The 18,165-nt window shown below is 42.7% G+C and overlaps 54 non-coding genes across 54 annotated transcripts; all 54 read left to right on the forward strand.

The window, feature by feature from the left end:
* Positions 1-175: 175 nt before the first annotated feature.
* On the forward strand, positions 176-248 carry TRNAA-AGC (transfer RNA alanine (anticodon AGC)). The gene has a single exon. It is a non-coding gene; the product is annotated as a tRNA-Ala (tRNA).
* A 65-nt stretch (positions 249-313) lies between these two features.
* On the forward strand, positions 314-386 carry TRNAA-AGC (transfer RNA alanine (anticodon AGC)). The gene has a single exon. It is a non-coding gene; the product is annotated as a tRNA-Ala (tRNA).
* A 67-nt stretch (positions 387-453) lies between these two features.
* TRNAA-AGC (transfer RNA alanine (anticodon AGC)) lies at positions 454-526 on the forward strand. Its single transcript has one exon. It is a non-coding gene; the product is annotated as a tRNA-Ala (tRNA).
* Positions 527-591: 65 nt separating this feature from the next.
* On the forward strand, positions 592-664 carry TRNAA-AGC (transfer RNA alanine (anticodon AGC)). The gene has a single exon. It is a non-coding gene; the product is annotated as a tRNA-Ala (tRNA).
* A 343-nt stretch (positions 665-1,007) lies between these two features.
* Positions 1,008-1,080, forward strand: TRNAA-AGC (transfer RNA alanine (anticodon AGC)). The gene has a single exon. It is a non-coding gene; the product is annotated as a tRNA-Ala (tRNA).
* A 343-nt stretch (positions 1,081-1,423) lies between these two features.
* On the forward strand, positions 1,424-1,496 carry TRNAA-AGC (transfer RNA alanine (anticodon AGC)). The gene has a single exon. It is a non-coding gene; the product is annotated as a tRNA-Ala (tRNA).
* Positions 1,497-2,531: 1,035 nt separating this feature from the next.
* TRNAA-AGC (transfer RNA alanine (anticodon AGC)) lies at positions 2,532-2,604 on the forward strand. The gene has a single exon. It is a non-coding gene; the product is annotated as a tRNA-Ala (tRNA).
* Positions 2,605-2,809: 205 nt separating this feature from the next.
* On the forward strand, positions 2,810-2,882 carry TRNAA-AGC (transfer RNA alanine (anticodon AGC)). The gene has a single exon. It is a non-coding gene; the product is annotated as a tRNA-Ala (tRNA).
* A 65-nt stretch (positions 2,883-2,947) lies between these two features.
* On the forward strand, positions 2,948-3,020 carry TRNAA-AGC (transfer RNA alanine (anticodon AGC)). Its single transcript has one exon. It is a non-coding gene; the product is annotated as a tRNA-Ala (tRNA).
* Positions 3,021-3,500: 480 nt separating this feature from the next.
* TRNAA-AGC (transfer RNA alanine (anticodon AGC)) lies at positions 3,501-3,573 on the forward strand. The gene has a single exon. It is a non-coding gene; the product is annotated as a tRNA-Ala (tRNA).
* A 65-nt stretch (positions 3,574-3,638) lies between these two features.
* On the forward strand, positions 3,639-3,711 carry TRNAA-AGC (transfer RNA alanine (anticodon AGC)). Its single transcript has one exon. It is a non-coding gene; the product is annotated as a tRNA-Ala (tRNA).
* Positions 3,712-3,914: 203 nt separating this feature from the next.
* On the forward strand, positions 3,915-3,987 carry TRNAA-AGC (transfer RNA alanine (anticodon AGC)). Its single transcript has one exon. It is a non-coding gene; the product is annotated as a tRNA-Ala (tRNA).
* A 65-nt stretch (positions 3,988-4,052) lies between these two features.
* Positions 4,053-4,125, forward strand: TRNAA-AGC (transfer RNA alanine (anticodon AGC)). Its single transcript has one exon. It is a non-coding gene; the product is annotated as a tRNA-Ala (tRNA).
* Positions 4,126-4,467: 342 nt separating this feature from the next.
* TRNAA-AGC (transfer RNA alanine (anticodon AGC)) lies at positions 4,468-4,540 on the forward strand. Its single transcript has one exon. It is a non-coding gene; the product is annotated as a tRNA-Ala (tRNA).
* Positions 4,541-4,605: 65 nt separating this feature from the next.
* On the forward strand, positions 4,606-4,678 carry TRNAA-AGC (transfer RNA alanine (anticodon AGC)). The gene has a single exon. It is a non-coding gene; the product is annotated as a tRNA-Ala (tRNA).
* A 205-nt stretch (positions 4,679-4,883) lies between these two features.
* TRNAA-AGC (transfer RNA alanine (anticodon AGC)) lies at positions 4,884-4,956 on the forward strand. The gene has a single exon. It is a non-coding gene; the product is annotated as a tRNA-Ala (tRNA).
* Positions 4,957-5,021: 65 nt separating this feature from the next.
* Positions 5,022-5,094, forward strand: TRNAA-AGC (transfer RNA alanine (anticodon AGC)). The gene has a single exon. It is a non-coding gene; the product is annotated as a tRNA-Ala (tRNA).
* A 202-nt stretch (positions 5,095-5,296) lies between these two features.
* On the forward strand, positions 5,297-5,369 carry TRNAA-AGC (transfer RNA alanine (anticodon AGC)). Its single transcript has one exon. It is a non-coding gene; the product is annotated as a tRNA-Ala (tRNA).
* A 478-nt stretch (positions 5,370-5,847) lies between these two features.
* On the forward strand, positions 5,848-5,920 carry TRNAA-AGC (transfer RNA alanine (anticodon AGC)). The gene has a single exon. It is a non-coding gene; the product is annotated as a tRNA-Ala (tRNA).
* A 340-nt stretch (positions 5,921-6,260) lies between these two features.
* Positions 6,261-6,333, forward strand: TRNAA-AGC (transfer RNA alanine (anticodon AGC)). Its single transcript has one exon. It is a non-coding gene; the product is annotated as a tRNA-Ala (tRNA).
* A 205-nt stretch (positions 6,334-6,538) lies between these two features.
* TRNAA-AGC (transfer RNA alanine (anticodon AGC)) lies at positions 6,539-6,611 on the forward strand. Its single transcript has one exon. It is a non-coding gene; the product is annotated as a tRNA-Ala (tRNA).
* A 65-nt stretch (positions 6,612-6,676) lies between these two features.
* TRNAA-AGC (transfer RNA alanine (anticodon AGC)) lies at positions 6,677-6,749 on the forward strand. Its single transcript has one exon. It is a non-coding gene; the product is annotated as a tRNA-Ala (tRNA).
* A 339-nt stretch (positions 6,750-7,088) lies between these two features.
* Positions 7,089-7,161, forward strand: TRNAA-AGC (transfer RNA alanine (anticodon AGC)). Its single transcript has one exon. It is a non-coding gene; the product is annotated as a tRNA-Ala (tRNA).
* Positions 7,162-7,226: 65 nt separating this feature from the next.
* On the forward strand, positions 7,227-7,299 carry TRNAA-AGC (transfer RNA alanine (anticodon AGC)). Its single transcript has one exon. It is a non-coding gene; the product is annotated as a tRNA-Ala (tRNA).
* Positions 7,300-7,366: 67 nt separating this feature from the next.
* On the forward strand, positions 7,367-7,439 carry TRNAA-AGC (transfer RNA alanine (anticodon AGC)). The gene has a single exon. It is a non-coding gene; the product is annotated as a tRNA-Ala (tRNA).
* Positions 7,440-7,504: 65 nt separating this feature from the next.
* TRNAA-AGC (transfer RNA alanine (anticodon AGC)) lies at positions 7,505-7,577 on the forward strand. The gene has a single exon. It is a non-coding gene; the product is annotated as a tRNA-Ala (tRNA).
* A 203-nt stretch (positions 7,578-7,780) lies between these two features.
* TRNAA-AGC (transfer RNA alanine (anticodon AGC)) lies at positions 7,781-7,853 on the forward strand. The gene has a single exon. It is a non-coding gene; the product is annotated as a tRNA-Ala (tRNA).
* Positions 7,854-7,918: 65 nt separating this feature from the next.
* On the forward strand, positions 7,919-7,991 carry TRNAA-AGC (transfer RNA alanine (anticodon AGC)). The gene has a single exon. It is a non-coding gene; the product is annotated as a tRNA-Ala (tRNA).
* A 67-nt stretch (positions 7,992-8,058) lies between these two features.
* On the forward strand, positions 8,059-8,131 carry TRNAA-AGC (transfer RNA alanine (anticodon AGC)). Its single transcript has one exon. It is a non-coding gene; the product is annotated as a tRNA-Ala (tRNA).
* Positions 8,132-8,196: 65 nt separating this feature from the next.
* Positions 8,197-8,269, forward strand: TRNAA-AGC (transfer RNA alanine (anticodon AGC)). The gene has a single exon. It is a non-coding gene; the product is annotated as a tRNA-Ala (tRNA).
* Positions 8,270-8,334: 65 nt separating this feature from the next.
* Positions 8,335-8,407, forward strand: TRNAA-AGC (transfer RNA alanine (anticodon AGC)). The gene has a single exon. It is a non-coding gene; the product is annotated as a tRNA-Ala (tRNA).
* A 65-nt stretch (positions 8,408-8,472) lies between these two features.
* Positions 8,473-8,545, forward strand: TRNAA-AGC (transfer RNA alanine (anticodon AGC)). Its single transcript has one exon. It is a non-coding gene; the product is annotated as a tRNA-Ala (tRNA).
* A 65-nt stretch (positions 8,546-8,610) lies between these two features.
* On the forward strand, positions 8,611-8,683 carry TRNAA-AGC (transfer RNA alanine (anticodon AGC)). The gene has a single exon. It is a non-coding gene; the product is annotated as a tRNA-Ala (tRNA).
* A 339-nt stretch (positions 8,684-9,022) lies between these two features.
* Positions 9,023-9,095, forward strand: TRNAA-AGC (transfer RNA alanine (anticodon AGC)). Its single transcript has one exon. It is a non-coding gene; the product is annotated as a tRNA-Ala (tRNA).
* A 340-nt stretch (positions 9,096-9,435) lies between these two features.
* Positions 9,436-9,508, forward strand: TRNAA-AGC (transfer RNA alanine (anticodon AGC)). The gene has a single exon. It is a non-coding gene; the product is annotated as a tRNA-Ala (tRNA).
* A 65-nt stretch (positions 9,509-9,573) lies between these two features.
* Positions 9,574-9,646, forward strand: TRNAA-AGC (transfer RNA alanine (anticodon AGC)). The gene has a single exon. It is a non-coding gene; the product is annotated as a tRNA-Ala (tRNA).
* Positions 9,647-9,711: 65 nt separating this feature from the next.
* On the forward strand, positions 9,712-9,784 carry TRNAA-AGC (transfer RNA alanine (anticodon AGC)). The gene has a single exon. It is a non-coding gene; the product is annotated as a tRNA-Ala (tRNA).
* Positions 9,785-9,849: 65 nt separating this feature from the next.
* TRNAA-AGC (transfer RNA alanine (anticodon AGC)) lies at positions 9,850-9,922 on the forward strand. Its single transcript has one exon. It is a non-coding gene; the product is annotated as a tRNA-Ala (tRNA).
* A 65-nt stretch (positions 9,923-9,987) lies between these two features.
* TRNAA-AGC (transfer RNA alanine (anticodon AGC)) lies at positions 9,988-10,060 on the forward strand. The gene has a single exon. It is a non-coding gene; the product is annotated as a tRNA-Ala (tRNA).
* Positions 10,061-10,125: 65 nt separating this feature from the next.
* TRNAA-AGC (transfer RNA alanine (anticodon AGC)) lies at positions 10,126-10,198 on the forward strand. The gene has a single exon. It is a non-coding gene; the product is annotated as a tRNA-Ala (tRNA).
* Positions 10,199-10,263: 65 nt separating this feature from the next.
* TRNAA-AGC (transfer RNA alanine (anticodon AGC)) lies at positions 10,264-10,336 on the forward strand. The gene has a single exon. It is a non-coding gene; the product is annotated as a tRNA-Ala (tRNA).
* Positions 10,337-10,401: 65 nt separating this feature from the next.
* Positions 10,402-10,474, forward strand: TRNAA-AGC (transfer RNA alanine (anticodon AGC)). Its single transcript has one exon. It is a non-coding gene; the product is annotated as a tRNA-Ala (tRNA).
* Positions 10,475-10,540: 66 nt separating this feature from the next.
* On the forward strand, positions 10,541-10,613 carry TRNAA-AGC (transfer RNA alanine (anticodon AGC)). Its single transcript has one exon. It is a non-coding gene; the product is annotated as a tRNA-Ala (tRNA).
* Positions 10,614-10,678: 65 nt separating this feature from the next.
* On the forward strand, positions 10,679-10,751 carry TRNAA-AGC (transfer RNA alanine (anticodon AGC)). The gene has a single exon. It is a non-coding gene; the product is annotated as a tRNA-Ala (tRNA).
* A 65-nt stretch (positions 10,752-10,816) lies between these two features.
* TRNAA-AGC (transfer RNA alanine (anticodon AGC)) lies at positions 10,817-10,889 on the forward strand. Its single transcript has one exon. It is a non-coding gene; the product is annotated as a tRNA-Ala (tRNA).
* A 341-nt stretch (positions 10,890-11,230) lies between these two features.
* On the forward strand, positions 11,231-11,303 carry TRNAA-AGC (transfer RNA alanine (anticodon AGC)). Its single transcript has one exon. It is a non-coding gene; the product is annotated as a tRNA-Ala (tRNA).
* Positions 11,304-11,368: 65 nt separating this feature from the next.
* TRNAA-AGC (transfer RNA alanine (anticodon AGC)) lies at positions 11,369-11,441 on the forward strand. Its single transcript has one exon. It is a non-coding gene; the product is annotated as a tRNA-Ala (tRNA).
* A 65-nt stretch (positions 11,442-11,506) lies between these two features.
* TRNAA-AGC (transfer RNA alanine (anticodon AGC)) lies at positions 11,507-11,579 on the forward strand. The gene has a single exon. It is a non-coding gene; the product is annotated as a tRNA-Ala (tRNA).
* Positions 11,580-17,187: 5,608 nt separating this feature from the next.
* On the forward strand, positions 17,188-17,259 carry TRNAE-CUC (transfer RNA glutamic acid (anticodon CUC)). Its single transcript has one exon. It is a non-coding gene; the product is annotated as a tRNA-Glu (tRNA).
* Positions 17,260-17,341: 82 nt separating this feature from the next.
* On the forward strand, positions 17,342-17,413 carry TRNAE-CUC (transfer RNA glutamic acid (anticodon CUC)). The gene has a single exon. It is a non-coding gene; the product is annotated as a tRNA-Glu (tRNA).
* Positions 17,414-17,485: 72 nt separating this feature from the next.
* TRNAE-CUC (transfer RNA glutamic acid (anticodon CUC)) lies at positions 17,486-17,557 on the forward strand. The gene has a single exon. It is a non-coding gene; the product is annotated as a tRNA-Glu (tRNA).
* An 82-nt stretch (positions 17,558-17,639) lies between these two features.
* On the forward strand, positions 17,640-17,711 carry TRNAE-CUC (transfer RNA glutamic acid (anticodon CUC)). Its single transcript has one exon. It is a non-coding gene; the product is annotated as a tRNA-Glu (tRNA).
* Positions 17,712-17,783: 72 nt separating this feature from the next.
* Positions 17,784-17,855, forward strand: TRNAE-CUC (transfer RNA glutamic acid (anticodon CUC)). Its single transcript has one exon. It is a non-coding gene; the product is annotated as a tRNA-Glu (tRNA).
* An 82-nt stretch (positions 17,856-17,937) lies between these two features.
* TRNAE-CUC (transfer RNA glutamic acid (anticodon CUC)) lies at positions 17,938-18,009 on the forward strand. The gene has a single exon. It is a non-coding gene; the product is annotated as a tRNA-Glu (tRNA).
* Positions 18,010-18,165: the final 156 nt, after the last annotated feature.

Genomic DNA, 18,165 nt, shown 5'->3' on the forward strand with positions numbered 1-18,165 from the left:
AAATGTTCTTAAATAAATATTTTAGAAGCATTTTCAAGGGGCGTAGCTCAGATGGTAGAGCGCTCGCTTAGAATGCGAGAGGTACTGGGATCGATGCCCAGCGCCTCCAGTTTTCTTAAATTTCTTTAAATACGGTAAAAATGTTCTTAAATAAATATTTTAGAAGCATTTTCAAGGGGGCGTAGCTCAGATGGTAGAGCGCTCGCTTAGCATGCGAGAGGTACTGGGATCGATGCCCAGCGCCTCCAGTTTTCTTAAATTTCTTTAAATACGGTAAAAATGTTCTTAAATTATATTTTAGAAGCATATTCAAGGGGGCGTAGCTCAGTTGGTAGAGCGGTCGCTTAGCATGCGAGAGGTACTGGGATCGATGCCCAGCGCCTCCAGTTTTCTTAAATTTCTTTAAATGAGGTAAAAATTTTCTTAAATAAATATTTTAAAAAGCATTTTCAAGGGGGTGTAGCTCAGATGGTAGAGCGCTCGCTTAGCATGCGAGAGGTACTGGGATCGATGCCCAGCGCTTCCAGTTTTCTTAAATTTCTTTAAATACGGTAAAAATGTTCTTAAATTATATTTTAGAAGCATTTTCAAGGGGGCGTAGCTCAGATGGTAGAGCGCTCGCTTAGCATGCGAGAGGTACTGGGGTCGATGCCCAGCGCCTCCAGTTTTCTTAAATTTCTTTAAATACGGTAAAAATGTTCTTAAATTATATTTTAGAAGCATTTTCAAGGGGGCGTAGCTCAGATGGTAGAGCGCTCGCTTAGCATGCGAGAGGTACTGTGATCGATGCCCAGCGCCTCCAGTTTTCTTAAATTTCTTTAAATACGGTAAAAATGTTCTTAAATTATATTTTAGAAGCATTTTCAAGGGGGCGTAGCTCAGATGGTAGAGCGCTCGCTTAGCATGCGAGAGGTACTGGAATCGATGCCCAGCACCTCCAGTTTTCTTAAATTTCTTTAAATACGGTAAAAATGTTCTTAAATAAAATATTTTAGATGCATTTTCAAGGGGGCGTAGCTCAGATGGTAGAGCGCTCGCTTAGCATGCGAGAGGTACTGGGATCGATGCCCAGCGCCTCCAGTTTTCTTAAATTTCTTTAAATACGGTAAAAATGTACTTAAATAAATATTCGAGAAGCATTTTCAAGGGGGCGTAGCTCAGATGGTAGCGCGCTCACTTAGCATGCGAGAGGTACTGGGATCGATGCCCAGCGCCTCCAGTTTTCTTAAATTTCTTTAAATACGGTAAAAATGTTCTTAAATAAATATTTTAGAAGCATTTTCAAGGGGGCGTAGCTCAGATGGTAGAGCGCTCGCTTAGCATGCGAGAGGTACTGGGATCGATGCCCAGCACCTCCAGTTTTCTTAAATTTCTTTAAATACGGTAAAAATGTTCTTAAATTATATTTTAGATGCATTTTCAAGGGGGCGTAGCTCAGATGGTAGAGCGCTCGCTTAGCATGCGAGAGGTACTGGGATCGATGCCCAGCGCTTCCAGCTTTCTTAAATTTCTTTAAATACGGTAAAAATGTTCTGAAATAAATATTTTAGATGAATTTTCAAGGGGGCGTAGCTCAGATGGTAGAGCGCTCGCTAAGCATGCGAGAGGTACTATGATCGATGCCCAGCGCCTCCAGTTTTCTTAAATCTCTTTAAATACGGTAAAAACGTTCTTAAATTATATTTTAGAAGCAGTTTCAAGGGGGCGTAGCTCAGATGGTAGAGCGCTCGCTAAGCATGCGAGAGGTACTGGGATCGATGCCCAGCGCTTCCAGCTTTCTTAAATTTCTTTAAATACGGTAAAAATGTTCTGAAATAAATATTTTAGATGAATTTTCAAGGGGGCGTAGCTCAGATGGTAGAGCGCTCGCTAAGCATGCGAGAGGTACTATGATCGATGCCCAGCGCCTCCAGTTTTCTTAAATCTCTTTAAATACGGTAAAAATGTTCTTAAATTATATTTTAGAAGCATTTTCAAGGGGGCGTAGCTCAGATGGTAGAGCGCTCGCTAAGCATGCGAGAGGTACTATGATCGATGCCCAGCGCCTCCAGTTTTCTTAAATCTCTTTAAATACGGTAAAAACGTTCTTAAATTATATTTTAGAATCATTTTCAAGGGGGCGTAGCTCAGATGGTAGAGCGCTCGCTAAGCATGCGAGAGGTACTGGGATCGATGCCCAGCGCCTCCAGTTTTCTTAAATTTCTTTAAATACGGTAAAAATGTTCTTAAATAAATATTTTAGAAGCATTTTCAAGGGGGCGTAGCTCAGATGGTAGAGCGCTCGCTAAGCATGCGAGAGGTACTGGGATCGATGCACAGCGCCTCCAGTTTTCTTACATCTCTTTAAATACGGTAAAAATGTTCTTAAATAAATATTTTAGAAGCATTTTCAAGGGGGCGTAGCTCAGATGGTAGAGCGCTCGCTTAGCATGCGAGAGGTACTGGGATCGATGCCCAGCGCCTACAGTTTTCTTAAATCTCTTTAAATACGGCAAAAATGTTCTTAAATTATATTTTGGAAGCATTTTCAAGGGGGCGTAGCTCAGATGGAAGAGCGCTCGCTTAGCATGCGAGAGGAACTGGGATCGATGCCCAGCGCCTCCAGTTTGCTTAAATTTCTTTAAATACGGTAAAAATGTTCTTAAATAAATATTTTAGAAGCATTTTCAAGGGGGCGTAGCTCAGATGGTAGAGCGCTCGCTAAGCATGCGAGAGGTACTGGGATCGATGCCCAGCGCCTCCAGTTTTCTTAAATTTCTTTAAATACGGTAAAAATGTTCTTAAATAAATATTTTAGAAGCATTTTCAAGGGGGCGTAGCTCAGATGGTAGAGCGCTCGCTTAGCATGCGAGAGGTACTGGGATCGATGCCCAGCGCCTCCAGTTTTCTTAAATTTCTTTAAATACGGTAAAAATGTTCTTAAATTATATTTTAGAAGCATTTTCAAGGGGGCGTAGCTCAGATGGTAGAGCGCTCGCTTAGCATGCGAGAGGTACTGGGATCGATGCCCAGCGCCTCCAGTTTGCTTAAATTTCTTTAAATACGGTAAAAATGTTCTTAAATAAATATTTTAGAAGCATTTTCAAGGGGGCGTAGCTCAGATGGTAGAGCGCTCGCTTAGCATGCCAGAGGTACTGGGATCGATGCCCAGCGCCTCCAGTTTTCTTAAATTTCTTTAAATTAGGTAAAAATGTTCTTAAATTATATTTTAGGAGCATTTTCAAGAGGGCGTAGCTCAGATGGTAGAGCGCTCGCTTAGCATGCGAGAGGTACTGGGATCGATGCCCAGCGCCTCCAGTTTTCTTAAATTTCTTTAAATACGGTAAAAATGTTCTTAAATTATATTTTAGAAGCATTTTCAAGGGGGCGTAGCTCAGATCGTAGAGCGCTCGCTTAGCATGCGAGAGGTACTGGGATCGATGCCCAGCGCCTCCAGTTTTCTTAAATTTCTTTAAATACGGTTAAAATGTTCTTAAATTATATTTTAGAAGCATGTTCTAGGGGGCGTAGCTCAGATGGTAGAGCGCTCGCTTAGCATGCGAGAGTCACTGGGATCGATGCCCAGCGCCTCCAGTTTTCTTAAATTTCTTTAAATACGGTAAAAATGTTCTTAAATTATATTTTAGAAGCATTTTCAAGGGGGCGTAGCTCAGATGGTAGAGCGCTCGCTTAGCATGCGAGAGGTACTGGGATCGATGCCCAGCGCCTCCAGTTTTCTTAAATTTCTTTAAATACGGTTAAAATGTTCTTAAATTATATTTTAGAAGCATGTTCTAGGGGGCGTAGCTCCGATGGTAGAGCGCTCGCTTAGCATGCGAAAGGTACTGGGATCGATGCCCAGCGCCTCCAGTTTTCTTAAATTTCTTTAAATACGGTAAAAATGTTCTTAAATTATATTTTAGAAGCATTTTCAAGGGGGCGTAGCTCAGATGGTAGAGCGCTCGCTTAGCATGCGAGAGGTACTGGGATCGATGCCCAGCGCCTCCAGTTTTCTTAAATCTCTTTAAATACGGTAAAAATGTTCTTAAATTATATTTTAGAAGCATTTTCAAGGGGGCGTAGCTCAGATGGTAGAGCGCTCGCTTAGCATGCGAGAGGTACTGGGATCGATGCCCAGCGCCTCCAGTTTTCTTGAATTTCTTTAAATACGGTAAAAATGTTCTTAAATAAATATTTTAGAAGCATTTTCAAGGGGGCGTAGCTCAGATGGTAGAGCGCTCGCTTAGCATGCCAGAGGTACTGGGATCGATGCCCAGCGCCTCCAGTTTTCTTAAATTTCTTTAAATACGGTAAAAATGTTCTTAAATTATATTTTAGGAGCATTTTCAAGGGGGCGTAGCTCAGATGGTAGAGCGCTCGCTTAGCATGCGAGAGGTACTGGAATCGATGCCCAGCGCCTCCAGTTTTCTTAAATTTCTTTAAATACGGTAAAAATGTTCTTAAATTATATTTTAGAAGCATTTTCAAGGGGGCGTAGCTCAGATGGTAGAGCGCTCGCTTAGCATGCGAGAGGTACTGGGATCGATGCCCAGCGCCTCCAGTTTTCTTAAATTTCTTTAAATACGGTTAAAATGTTCTTAAATTATATTTTGGAAGCATGTTCTAGGGGGCGTAGCTCAGATGGTAGAGCGCTCGCTTAGCATGCGAGAGTCACTGGGATCGATGCCCAGCGCCTCCAGTTTTCTTGAATTTCTTTAAATACGGTAAAAATGTTCTTAAATTATATTTTAGAAGCATTTTCAAGGGGGCGTAGCTCAGATTGTAGAGCGCTCGCTTAGCATGCGAGAGGTACTAGGATCGATGCCCAGCGCCTCCGGTTTGCTTAAATTTCTTTTAAATACGGTAAAAATGTTCTTAAATAAATATTTTAGAAGCATTTTCAAGGGGGCGTAGCTCAGATGGTAGAGCGCTCGCTTAGCATGCGAGAGGTACTGGGATCGATGCCCAGCGCCTCCAGTTTTCTTAAATTTCTTTAAATACGGTAAAAATGTTTTTAAATTATATTTTAGAAGCATTTTCAAGGGGGCGTAGCTCAGATGGTAGAGCGCTCGCTTAGCATGCGAGAGGTACTGGGATCGATGCCCAGCGCCTCCAGTTTTCTTAAATTTCTTTAAATACGGTTAAATGTTCTTAAATTTTATTTTAGAAGCATGTTCAAGGGGGCGTAGCTCAGATGGTAGAGCGCTCGTTTAGCATGCGAAAGGTACTGGGATCGATGACCAGCGCCTCCAGTTTTCTTAAATTTCTTTAAATACGGTAAAAATGTTCTTAAATTATATTTTAGAAGCATTTTCAAGGGGGCGTAGCTCAGATGGTAGAGCGCTCGCTTAGCATGCGAGAGGTACTGGGATCGATGCCCAGCGCCTCCAGTTTTCTTGAATTTCTTTAAATACGGTAAAAATGTTCTTAAATTATATTTTAGAAGCATTTTCAAGGGGGCGTAGCTCAGATGGTAGAGCGCTCGCTTAGCATGCGAGAGGTACTGGAATCGATGCCCAGCGCCTCCAGTTTTCTTAAATTTCTTTAAATACGGTAAAAATGTTCTTAAATTATATTTTAGAAGCATTTTCAAGGGGGCGTAGCTCAGATGGTAGAGCGCTCGCTTAGCATGCGAGAGGTACTGGGATCGATGCCCAGCACCTCTAGTTTTCTTAAATTTCTTTAAATACGGTAAAAATGTTCTTAAATTATATTTTAGAAGCATTTTCAAGAAGCGTAGCTCAGATGGTAGAGCGCTCGCTTAGCATGCGAGAGGTACTGGGATCGATGCCAAGCGCCTCCAGTTTTCTTAAATCTCTTTAAATACGGTAAAAATGTTCTTAAATTATATTTCAGAAGCATTTTCAAGGGGGTGTAGCTCAGATGGTAGAGCGCTCGCTTAGCATGCGAGAGGTACTGGGATCGATGCCCAGCGCCTCCAGTTTTCTTAAATTTCTTTAAATACGGTAAAAATGTTCTTAAATTATATTTTAGAAGCATTTTCAAGGGGGCGTAGCTCAGATGGTAGAGCGCTCGCTTAGCATGCGAGAGGTACTTGGATCGATGCCCAGCGCCTCCAGTTTTCTTAAATTTCTTTAAATACGGTTAAAATGTTCTTAAATTATATTTTAGAAGCATGTTCAAGGGGGCGTAGCTCAGATGGTAGAGCGCTCGCTTAGCATGCGAAAGGTACTGGGATTGATGCCCAGCGCCTCCAGTTTTCTTAAATTTCTTTAAATACGGTAAAAATGTTCTTAAATTATATTTTAGAAGCATTTCAAGGGGGCGTAGCTCAGATGGTAGAGCGCTCGCTTAGCATGCGAGAGGTACTGGGATCGATGCCCAGCGCCTCCAGTTTTCTTGAATTTCTTTAAATACGGTAAAAATGTTCTTAAATTATATTTTAGAAGCATTTTCAAGGGGGCGTAGCTCAGATTGTAGAGCGCTCGCTTAGCATGCGAGAGGTACTAGGATCGATGCCCAGCGCCTCCGGTTTGCTTAAATTTCTTTTAAATACGGTAAAAATGTTCTTAAATAAATATTTTAGAAGCATTTTCAAGGGGGCGTAGCTCAGATGGTAGAGCGCTCGCTTAGCATGCGAGAGGTACTGGGATCGATGCCCAGCGCCTCCAGTTTTCTTAAATTTCTTTAAATACGGTAAAAATGTTTTTAAATTATATTTTAGAAGCATTTTCAAGGGGGCGTAGCTCAGATGGTAGAGCGCTCGCTTAGCATGCGAGAGGTACTGGGATCGATGCCCAGCGCCTCCAGTTTTCTTAAATTTCTTTAAATACGGTTAAATGTTCTTAAATTTTATTTTAGAAGCATGTTCAAGGGGGCGTAGCTCAGATGGTAGAGCGCTCGTTTAGCATGCGAAAGGTACTGGGATCGATGACCAGCGCCTCCAGTTTTCTTAAATTTCTTTAAATACGGTAAAAATGTTCTTAAATTATATTTTAGAAGCATTTTCAAGGGGGCGTAGCTCAGATGGTAGAGCGCTCGCTTAGCATGCGAGAGGTACTGGGGTCGATGCCAGCGCCTCCAGTTTTCTTGAATTTCTTTAAATACGGTAAAAATGTTCTTAAATTATATTTTAGAAGCATTTTCAAGGGGGCGTAGCTCAGATGGTAGAGCGCTCGCTTAGCATGCGAGAGGTACTGGGATCGATGCCCAGCGCCTCCAGTTTTCTTAAATCTCTTTAAATACGGTAAAAATGTTCTTAAATTATATTTTAGAAGCATTTTCAAGGGGGCGTAGCTCAGATGGTAGAGCGCTCGCTTAGCATGCGAGAGGTACTGGGATCGATGCCCAGCGCCTCCAGTTTGCTTAAATTTCTTTTAAATACGGTAAAAATGTTCTTAAATAAATATTTTAGAAGCATTTTCAAGGGGGCGTAGCTCAGATGGTAGAGCGCTCGCTTAGCATGCGAGAGGTACTGGGATCGATGCCCAGCGCCTCCAGTTTTCTTAAATCTCTTTAAATACGGTAAAAATGTTCTTAAATTATATTTTAGAAGCATTTTCAAGGGGGCGTAGCTCAGATGGTAGAGCGCTCGCTTAGCATGCGAGAGGTACTGGGATCGATGCCCAGCGCCTCCAGCTTTCTTAAATTTCTTTAAATACGGTAAAAATGTTCTTAAATTATATTTTAGAAGCATTTTCAAGGGGGCGTAGCTCAGATGGTAGAGCGCTCGTTTAGCATGCGAGAGGTACTTAGATCGATGCCCAGCGCCTCCAGTTTTCTTGAATTTCTTTAAATACGGTAAAAATGTTCTTAAATTATATTTTAGAAGCATTTTCAAGGGGGCGTAGCTCAGATGGTAGAGCGCTCGCTTAGCATGCGAGAGGTACTGGGATCGATGCCCAGCGCCTCCAGTTTTCTTAAATTTCTTTAAATACGGTAAAAATGTTCTTAAATTATATTTTAGAAGCAATTTCAAGGGGGCGTAGCTCAGATGGTAGAGCGCTCGCTTAGCATGCGAGAGGTACTGGGATCGATGCCCAGCGCCTCCAGTTTGCTTAAATTTCTTTTAAATACGGTAAAAATGTTCTTAAATAAATATTTTAGAAGCATTTTCAAGGGGGCGTAGCTCAGATGGTAGAGCGCTCGCTTAGCATGCGAGAGGTACTGGGATCGATGCCCAGCGCCTCCAGTTTTCTTAAATTTCTTTAAATACGGTAAAAATGTTTTTAAATTATATTTTAGAAGCATTTTCAAGGGGGCGTAGCTCAGATGGTAGAGCGCTCGCTTAGCATGCGAGAGGTACTGGGATCGATGCCCAGCGCCTCCAGTTTTCTTAAATTTCTTTAAATACGGTTAAAATGTTCTTAAATTTTATTTTAGAAGCATGTTCAAGGGGGCGTAGCTCAGATGGTAGAGCGCTCGCTTAGCATGCGAGAGGTACTGGGATCGATGCCCAGCGCCTCCAGTTTTCTTAAATCTCTTTAAATACGGTAAAAATGTACTTAAATTATATTTTAGAAGCATTTTCAAGGGGGCGTAGCTCAGATGGTAGAGCGCTCGCTTAGCATGCGAAAGGTACTGGGATCGATGCCCAGCGCCTCCAGTTTTCTTAAATCTCTTTAAATACGGTAAAAATGTTCTTAAATTATATTTTAGAAGCATTTTCAAGGGGGCGTAGCTCAGATGGTAGAGCGCTCGCTTAGCATGCGAGAGGTACTGGGATCGATGCCCAGCGCCTCCAGTTTTCTTAAATTTCTTAAATACGGTTAAAATGTTCTTAAATTTTATTTTAGAAGCATGTTCAAGGGGGCGTAGCTCAGATGGTAGAGCGCTCGTTTAGCATGCGAAAGGTACTGGGATCGATGCCCAGCGCCTCCAGTTTTCTTAAATTTCTTTAAATACGGTAAAAATGTTCTTAAATTATATTTTAGAAGCATTTTCAAGGGGGCGTAGCTCAGATGGTACAGCGCTCGCTTAGCATGCGAGAGGTACTGGGATCGATGCCAGCGCCTCCAGTTTTCTTGAATTTCTTTAAATACGGTAAAAATGTTCTTAAATTATATTTTAGAAGCATTTTCAAGGGGGCGTAGCTCAGATGGTAGAGCGCTCGCTTAGCATGCGAGAGGTACTGGGATCGATGCCCAGCGCCTCCAGTTTTCTTAAATCTCTTTAAATACGGTAAAAATGTACTTAAATTATATTTTAGAAGCATTTTCAAGGGGGCGTAGCTCAGATGGTAGAGCGCTCGCTTAGCATGCGAGAGGTACTGGGATCGATGCCCAGCACCTCCAGTTTTCTTAAATTTCTTTAAATACGGTAAAAATGTTCTTAAATTATATTTTAGAAGCATTTTCAAGAAGCGTAGCTCAGATGGTAGAGCGCTCGCTTAGCATGCGAGAGGTACTGGGATCGATGCCAAGCGCCTCCAGTTTTCTTAAATCTCTTTAAATACGGTAAAAATGTTCTTAAATTATATTTTAGAAGCATTTTCAAGGAGGCGTAGCTCAGATGGTAGAGCGCTCGCTTAGCATGCGAGAGGTACTGGGATCGATGCCCAGCGCCTCCAGTTTTCTTAAATCTCTTTAAATACGGTAAAAATGTTCTTAAATTATATTTTAGAAGCATTTTCAAGGGGGCGTAGCTCAGATGGTAGAGCGCTCGCTTAGCATGCGAGAGGTACTGGGATCGATGCCCAGCGCCTCCAGTTTTCTTAAATCTCTTTAAATACGGTAAAAATGTTCTTAAATTATATTTTAGAAGCATTTTCAAGGGGGCGTAGCTCAGATGGTAGAGCGCTCGCTTAGCATGCGAGAGGTACTGGGATCGATGCCCAGCGCCTCCAGTTTTCTTGAATCTCTTTAAATACGGTAAAAATGTTCTTAAATTATATTTTAGAAGCATTTTCAAGGGGGCGTAGCTCAGATGGTAGAGCGCTCGCTTAGCATGCGAGAGGTACTGGGATCGATGCCCAGCGCCTCCAGTTTTCTTAAATCTCTTTAAATACGGTAAAAATGTTCTTAAATTATATTTTAGAAGCATTTTCAAGGGGGCGTAGCTCAGATGGTAGAGCGCTCGCTTAGCATGCGAGAGGTACTGGGATCGATGCCCAGCGCCTCCAGCTTTCTTAAATTTCTTTAAATACGGTAAAAATGTTCTTAAATTATATTTTAGAAACATTTTCAAGGGGGCGTAGCTCAGATGGTAGAGCGCTCGCTTAGCATGCGAGAGGTACTGGGATCGATGCCCAGCGCCTCCGGTTTTCTTAAATTTCTTTAAATACGGTAAAAATGTTCTTAAATTATATTTTAGAAGCAATTTCAAGGGGGCGTAGCTCAGATGGTAGAGCGCTCGCTTAGCATGCGAGAGGTACTGGGATCGATGCCCAGCGCCTCCAGTTTTCTTGAATCTCTTTAAATACGGTAAAAATGTTCTTAAATTATATTTTAGATGCATTTTCAAGGGGGCGTAGCTCAGATGGTAGAGCGCTCGCTTAGCATGCGAGAGGGACTGGGATCGATGCCCAGCGCCTCCAGTTTTCTTAAATTTCTTTAAATACGGTAAAAATGTTCTTAAATAAATATTTTAGAAGCATTTCCAAAGGGGCGTAGCTCAGATGGTAGAGCGCTCGCTTAGCATGCGAGAGGTACTGGGATCGATACCCAGCGCCTCCAGTTTTCTTAAATTTCTTTAAATACGGTAAAAATGTTCTTAAATTATATTTTGGAAGCACTTTCAAGGGGGCGTAGCTCAGATGGTAGAGCGCTCGCTTAGCATGCGAGAGGTACTGGGATCGATGCCCAGCGCCTCCAGTTTTCTTAAATCTCTTTAAATACGGTAAAAATGTTCTTAAATTATATTTTAGAAGCATTTTCAAGGGGGCGTAGCTCAGATGGTAGAGCGCTCGCTTAGCATGCGAGAGGTACTGGGATCGATGCCCAGCGCCTCCAGTTTTCTTAAATCTCTTTAAATACGGTAAAAATGTTCTTAAATTATATTTTAGAAGCATTTTCAAGGGGGCGTAGCTCAGATGGTAGAGCGCTCGCTTAGCATGCGAGAGGTACTGGGATCGATGCCCAGCACCTCCAGTTTTCCTAAATTTCTTTAAATACGGTAAAAATGTTCTTAAATTATATTTTAGAAGCATTTTCAAGGGGGCGTAGCTCAGATGTTAGAGCGCTCGCTAAGCATGCGAGAGGTACTATGATCGATGCCCAGCGCCTCCAGTTTTCTTAAATCTCTTTAAATACGGTAAAAACGTTCTTAAATTATATTTTAGAAGCATTTTCAAGGGGGCGTAGCTCAGATGGTAGAGCGCTCGCTTAGCATGCGAGAGGTACTGGGATCGATACCCAGCGCCTCCAGTTTTCTTAAATTTCTTTAAATACGGTAAAAATGTTCTTAAATTATATTTTAGAAGCACTTTCAAGGGGGCGTAGCTCAGATGGTAGAGCGCTCGCTTAGCATGCGAGAGGTACTGGGATCGATGCCCAGCGCCTCCAGTTTTCTTAAATCTCTTTAAATACGGTAAAAATGTTCTTAAATTATATTTTAGAAGCATTTTCAAGGGGGCGTAGCTCAGATGGTAGAGCGCTCGCTTAGCATGCGAGAGGTACTGGGATCGATGCCCAGCGCCTCCAGTTTTCTTAAATCTCTTTTAATACGGTAAAAATGTTCTTAAATTATATTTTAGAAGCATTTTCAAGGGGGCGTAGCTCAGATGGTAGAGCGCTCGCTTAGCATGCGAGAGGTACTGGGATCGATGCCCAGCACCTCCAGTTTTCCTAAATTTCTTTAAATACGGTAAAAATGTTCTTAAATTATATTTTAGAAGCATTTTCAAGGGGGCGTAGCTCAGATGGTAGAGCGCTCGCTTGAGAGCTCTGCTGACCCTTGACCTAGGCGGTTCGTTAATTTTTCGCTCCGCTTTCTTCTGCCTCGGTTTCGCCATTTCCCCCATTATTTTACATTAATTTATAGTTTTCTTAATATTACCTTTCCCTTGGTTTTTAACTTTGTTGTTCCTCCTGGTTTCTCGGGCGAGAGCCAGGATGGATTTATTAAAACGTACTAATTTTATAACCTGCAATGACGCCGCTGTTTCCGAAGATGCCGTTCACGTTGCTATCCAGAAGGCCTTTGGTTTGGATGCTGTTACGTCCATTGTTCCCTCGGACGGTGGGTTTTACGCTACTTTTGTTTCGGCGAGTGATGCCGAAGCGTGCGTTGCTGAAGGAGTGGAGGTAGGAGGAATAGTTTTTGCAGTGTCGAATGTTGCCGTGAAGGTGATTACTGCTACTTTCTTTGGTATGCCTGAAATCGTTACCGATGAATGTTTGAAGGAGAAATTACAGTCTATGGGCTGTGAGCTTAAATGTGAAATAATTTGGCTGAAGAATAAGAAAAATCTTTATACAGGGGTACGTCGAATACATTTGGCCCTCCCTGAGAAGGTCTCGGCTCTCCCTTATCGCATCAAGATTCGCGATTTGTTGGGAGTGGAGAGTTTTTATGAAGTCCAACATGAAAAACAGAGCCGGGTATGTACGGGGTGTCTGGCTTCGGACCACATTTACCGTGAGTGTCCCAATTTTATCTGTTTTGCTTGTAAAACACAAGGTCATACGGCCCGTAATTGCCCTCAACGCAATACCCCCATTATTGTTGAAGATTCCATACCAAAGGACAACGCAGGTAGCACCAGACAGGTTGCTTCCTTGAATGACGAGATACCGGTGGCGGACAAACAGCCTTTTGGGGGTGAAAAACGCGCGTTGTCGAATGACGACAATGAATTTTCATCCAAGCCCCGTCGGAATAAGCCTAATTTTAGACCTAACTTTTCAAATGCTGTTCGCCGTCAAACCGAGAAAAACCAAGCCAAGTTAAATCAATCCTCTAATAGGCCAACTTTAAAAAAGTCTTCGTCTAATAGTATGGAAACCGACGCAATAAATCATAATTCTGATAGTCAGGAAGTCTCGAATAATCCCGATAATTCCCATGGCTCTCCGAGTGCTGTCGTTGAACATTAAAGGTCTACGAGATCGTCAAAAGATGTTAGAATTAATAGATTGGATAAAAATGGAAGATATTATTTTTTTACAAGAAACTCATTGGAAATCTGACCACGTCGCGGTTTTTAAATCACTTTTTAGCGGTAAAGTTTTTGTCGATTTGGACATTGATACGGGTTATCGCGGAGTCGCTATCTTAATTCGTGCCGGGGTCGATTGTACCGCCCGTCGCGTTGTCAATCATTCGAAAGGTCGATTTTTGCATGTTTCTCTCTCCATTGATGACGATACTGTTGATTTAGTTAATGTTTACGCGCCGAATGATCGCGCCGCCCGCGCGGATTTTTTTACAGACATTTCCTCTACTATTCTAACTATCGCCAAGCCTATTATTTTTGGGGATTTCAATGACGTTATGTCTGCCGTAGCTGACCGTCGCCCCGCTACGGTCTTTGATAATCGAGCATTATTCTCCCTGCGTGCCATGGTACGCCAACTGTCGCTCTCTGATGTTTGGAGACACTATCACAAAGAACAATACGATTACTCCTGGGCGGGTTTTGCCTTTGGCCATTACCGCTTCTCTCGCATTGACTATTTGTTCGCCTTCCCAGCCGATCTTCCGAAATTTTCTCGTAGTTCCTACAAAGTCTCACCGTTTTCTGATCACAAAGCCTTCACCGTTCTATTTGATCCTAAAGAAATTCCCCGGGGTCCTGGCACCTGGGCTTTTAACGCGTCTCTTTTAACCGAAGCTACGTTTTATCAAGCTCTTTCTCGAATCATATCCAGAAGCAAAGAGACTCTCGCGTACCGTGAAGATATCTTTTGTTGGTATGAGTCGCTTAAAGTTTCGCTTCGCGATTACGCCATGTTTTTTTCGAAAAATTTGGCCGCGTCGCGTCGTAAAGACAAATCTGCCATCCAGTTGCGGATCAATGCACTGAGTAATAAAGGTCCTCTTTCAGTTGCTGACGCGGACGAGCTCGCCGACTGCAATCGTCGCCTTAAGGACCTGGTGACGTACGAGTTTCAAGGGGAATTTCTGCGCTCTCGAGCGAAGCATAAACTTGATGATGAGCGGCCTACTGAATATTTTTTGCGCTTAGAAACGTATCGTCAAAGGAATAAACTGGTTTCAAGTTTGCAGCTTCCCAATGGCAGTATCACTAATGACAGTCAAACTATTCGTCATGAAATTTTTCGCTTTTACGCCAGCTTGTACGAGAAGGAACCTGTGGATCCCGCAAAGGTGGCCAGTTTCTCTCATCTGGTAACCGATCGGGTAGAAGAGGCTGATATGGAGGCTTTGGAGCGGGATATCGAGTGGGCTGAGGTGTTGCTGGCTCTTAAAAGTATGCCCCGAGGGAAGAGCCCGGGAAAGGATGGTCTCAGCGTAGAATTTTGGTCTTTTGTTTTACCTAAAATCAAGGACGGTTTTACGCGTATGGTCTCAAAAATAAGATCGGAGGGAATTCTACCCCCTAGTATGCGTGAAGGCATGATAATCTTGTTGCCAAAGAAAGGAGATTTAAATCTTTTAATGAACTGGAGGCCTATATCGCTCTTAAACATTGATTACAAGATTATCGCCAAGGTGCTTTCCAGTAGACTATCGGCTCTTCTTCCCCGTATCACGTCTCCGAGTCAGTCGGGAGCCGTCAAAGGACGGGATCTCTCTCGTACTACGCGCCTTCTCAACGACATTTCGGACCTTTTGCGCTCACGCGAAGAACGAGGAATTGTCACGCAATTAGATTTGCACAAAGCATTTGATCGCGTGAATTGGTCGTATCTCTTCGCGGTCTCGCAATCAATGGGATTTGGACCTCGGTTTCGGACATGGATTCAAATTCTGCTCACATCCTCGAAGTCGTGTATCAAAGTTAATGGGTACCTAACTAACGTATTCAGCCTTGGAAAGTCCGTTCGCCAAGGCTGCCCGCTCAGCCCACTCTTGTACGTATTATCTACAGAGCCTCTTTGCGCTGCGTTAACTACTTCGTCACGTATTCCTCGGATCCCAATCGGGCCGGATTCTTATGTCCCTCTAATTTACGAACATGTTGATGACACCACGATCCTGACTTCTAGCATTGATGGCATTCGAGAGTCTTTAGTTATTTACCACGACTATTGCCAAGCATCTGGAGCAATTTTAAATCGGAGTAAAAGTAGTGCCATGTGGCTTGGTTCATTGAGACACACGGCAGCGACAGTGGTGGATGGTGTCACGATTGATAATGGCCCCCTAAAGATTTTGGGCATTCATCTCTCGCATAACCAGGAGGATTCTGAGCAGTTAAATTGGCAAAACCGTTTTGAAAAGTTCACGGGGGTTTTACGTCGCTGGCGGCAACGTCATTTGAATACGTATGGTAAAGTCATCGTTTTGAACATACTGGCGTCTTCCGTTCTTTGGCACGTTCTGAACTCCGTTGCTATTTCTCAGTCATGGGCGCAACGTTTCAAAAAGGCTTCGATGGAGTTTATTTGGGGCACTGGACCTCATCACGTCGAATATGGCATTTTAATTCGTCCAACAAATGCCGGAGGCTACGGTCTTGTTGACGTCACTACGAAAATGGCGGCGTTTCGCGTACAAGAAATTGCGGCTCTTCTTACTGCCACAGCCACGTCTTATGAAGTCGATCTCGTCGCGGCGCTTCTCTCGATGTACGGCGCGTACGACGGGCTTGGCCTTCAAATCTTTCGTTTGTCCATCGCGAAAAAACATTTCGGCGCCATGAGCCCTCGGATCGCGAGCCTTTTAACATCATGGCAAGCGCTGCTATCAGCCGCTGGCTGGGAAGTTTCGCCGCATTAAAGTCCCGCGCTCGAACCTCTCTTTTTCAACCCGCGCATTTCGGTGTTTCCGTTTCCGGCTATTGATAGGCAAATTTTTATCCAGGCGGGTTTTCTGCTCGTGAAGGACATCGCGTACGAGTTAATTCCGGGGTTTCTTCCGGTTACTATGGTTTTGGACGCTTGTGCGGAGTCAGCACCGTCATTCACGGGAGTTACGGTTTCTCGTTCGTACGAATCGTTACGTAACGCTCTTCCGCCGTCGTGGCGGTTTGCCATCGAGACGAAACCTTCATGGCCTAACGTGGTTTGCTCTGGCGAAGTTGTGATCCTTCGCGATCGCGATCGGGAAATTGTCGACCTCGGAAAGCTCACGTCTCGCGCACTTTACCACTTGCTTTGGCGCGCCTTCGGTACAATCGAGTCTCGTGGTGAAGAACAATGGCGTGGATATTTTCCGGCTCCGTTACCTGAAGTCAAGTGGGGCATGGTCACTTGTTCTCTGTTTGGACCTCGGCTCAATGACGTGAATTGGAAGCTTATTCACTCGAGGAACACTTGTTTCTCCGTTGCCCAGTGTCAAATCGCTGGTGGTCATGGCTGTTCCTTGAGACATTTGGTTTACCCGGTACTATTTTTAATTCGGATTCTATGTTACGTGATTTATGCATTGTTTTTTCTATTTTACCAACCCAAGTTTTAAAAGCCAAAGGTGCAATCTTTTGTAAAATTGTAAGATTTTTAATGTCAGTGCTCAAACAAGAAATTTGGTTAAGTCGTTGTTTACTAAACTTTGGAAAAATTAATAATTTTGTTGTTTGTTGTGTTAGAAAAGAAAATTAAAGCTCGTATTAAGTTGGCTGCCCTAAACATTGTTAAAAATGACAATTCATCGAATTTAACGCGTACAGAATTACAAAGCCATCTAACAAAAATTTTTCGCTATAAGCCACCTTAAATAATTTTTTTCCTAACCGAAACGTCTAATATATATATTTCATAAAGCCTAAATTGTTGTTGATCAAGTTGTTTAAAGTCACAAAATAATAGTAACTTCAAATGTGTAAACACCAGTGCCTTATACTTCTTTTTAACAAACATTTTCATACTTCATTAACGTTATTTGTAAAATAAAAAAGTTTTAAATAAAAAAAAATATATCTAACTCTCACTCAGAAGGCCCGCGTTCAAACCCCGGCATCGGAATGATTCCATTTAAGTTCAATCCACTTCCTATTATTTCAACAAAGAAAGCAAGGATTTCATTAGTTATTTAAACTATGCATCGTCCGATGTCGTCTAGTGGTTAGGATGGCTGACTCTCACTCAGAGGGCCGGGTTCAGGCATCGGAATGTTTCCATTTTAATTCAATCCACTTCCTATTATTTCAACAAGGATTTTATTGTTTATATAAACCTTGCATCGTCCGATGTCGTCTAGTGGTTAGGATATCTGACTCTCACTCAGGAGGCCCGGGTTCAATACCCGGCATCGGAATGTTTCCATTTTGTTTCAATCCACTTCCTATTATTTCAACAATGAAAGCAAGGATTTCATTGTTTACTTGAACATTGCACCGTCCGGTGTCGTCTAGTGGTTAGGATATCTGACTCTCAATCAGAAGGCCCGGGTTCAAACCCCTGTATCGGAATGTTTCCATTTCAGTTCAATCCACTTCCTATTATTTCAACAAAGAATGCAAGGATTTCATTGTTTATTTAAACCTGGTGTCGTCTAGTGGTTAGGATATCTGACTCTCACTCAGAAGGCCCGGGTTCAAACCCCGGCATCGGAATGTTTCCATTTTAGTTCAATCCACTTCCTATTATTTCAACAAAGAAAGCAAGGATTTCATTGTTTATTTAAACCTTGCATCGTCCGGTGTCGTCTAGTGGTTAGGATACCTGACTCTCACTCAGAAGGCCCGGGTTCAAACCCCGGCATCGGAATGTTTCCATTTCAGTTCAATCCACTTCCTATTATTTCAACAAAGAATGCAAGGATTTCATTGTTTATTTAAACCTGGTGTCGTCTAGTGGTTAGGATATCTGACTCTCACTCAGAAGGCCCGGGTTCAAACCCCGGCATCGGAATGTTTCCATTTTAGTTCAATCCACTTCCTTTTATTTCAACAAAGAAAGCAAGGATTTCATTGTTTATTTAAACCTTGCATCGTCCGGTGTCGTCTAGTGGTTAGGATATCTGACTCTCACTCAGAAGGCCCGGGTTCAAACCTCGGCATCGGAATGTTTCCATTTTAGTTCAATCCACTTCCTATTATTTCAACAAAGAAAGCAAGGATTTCATTAGTTATTTAAACTATGCATCGTCCGGTGTCGTCTAGTGGTTAGGATATCTGGCTCTCACTCAGAAGGCCCGGGTTCAAACCCCTGTATCGGAATG

Source organism: Leiobunum rupestre, chromosome 1 (assembly GCF_980474605.1).
Source record: "Leiobunum rupestre chromosome 1, qqLeiRupe1.1.hap1, whole genome shotgun sequence".
Classification (NCBI taxonomy): Eukaryota; Metazoa; Arthropoda; class Arachnida; order Opiliones; family Sclerosomatidae; genus Leiobunum; species Leiobunum rupestre.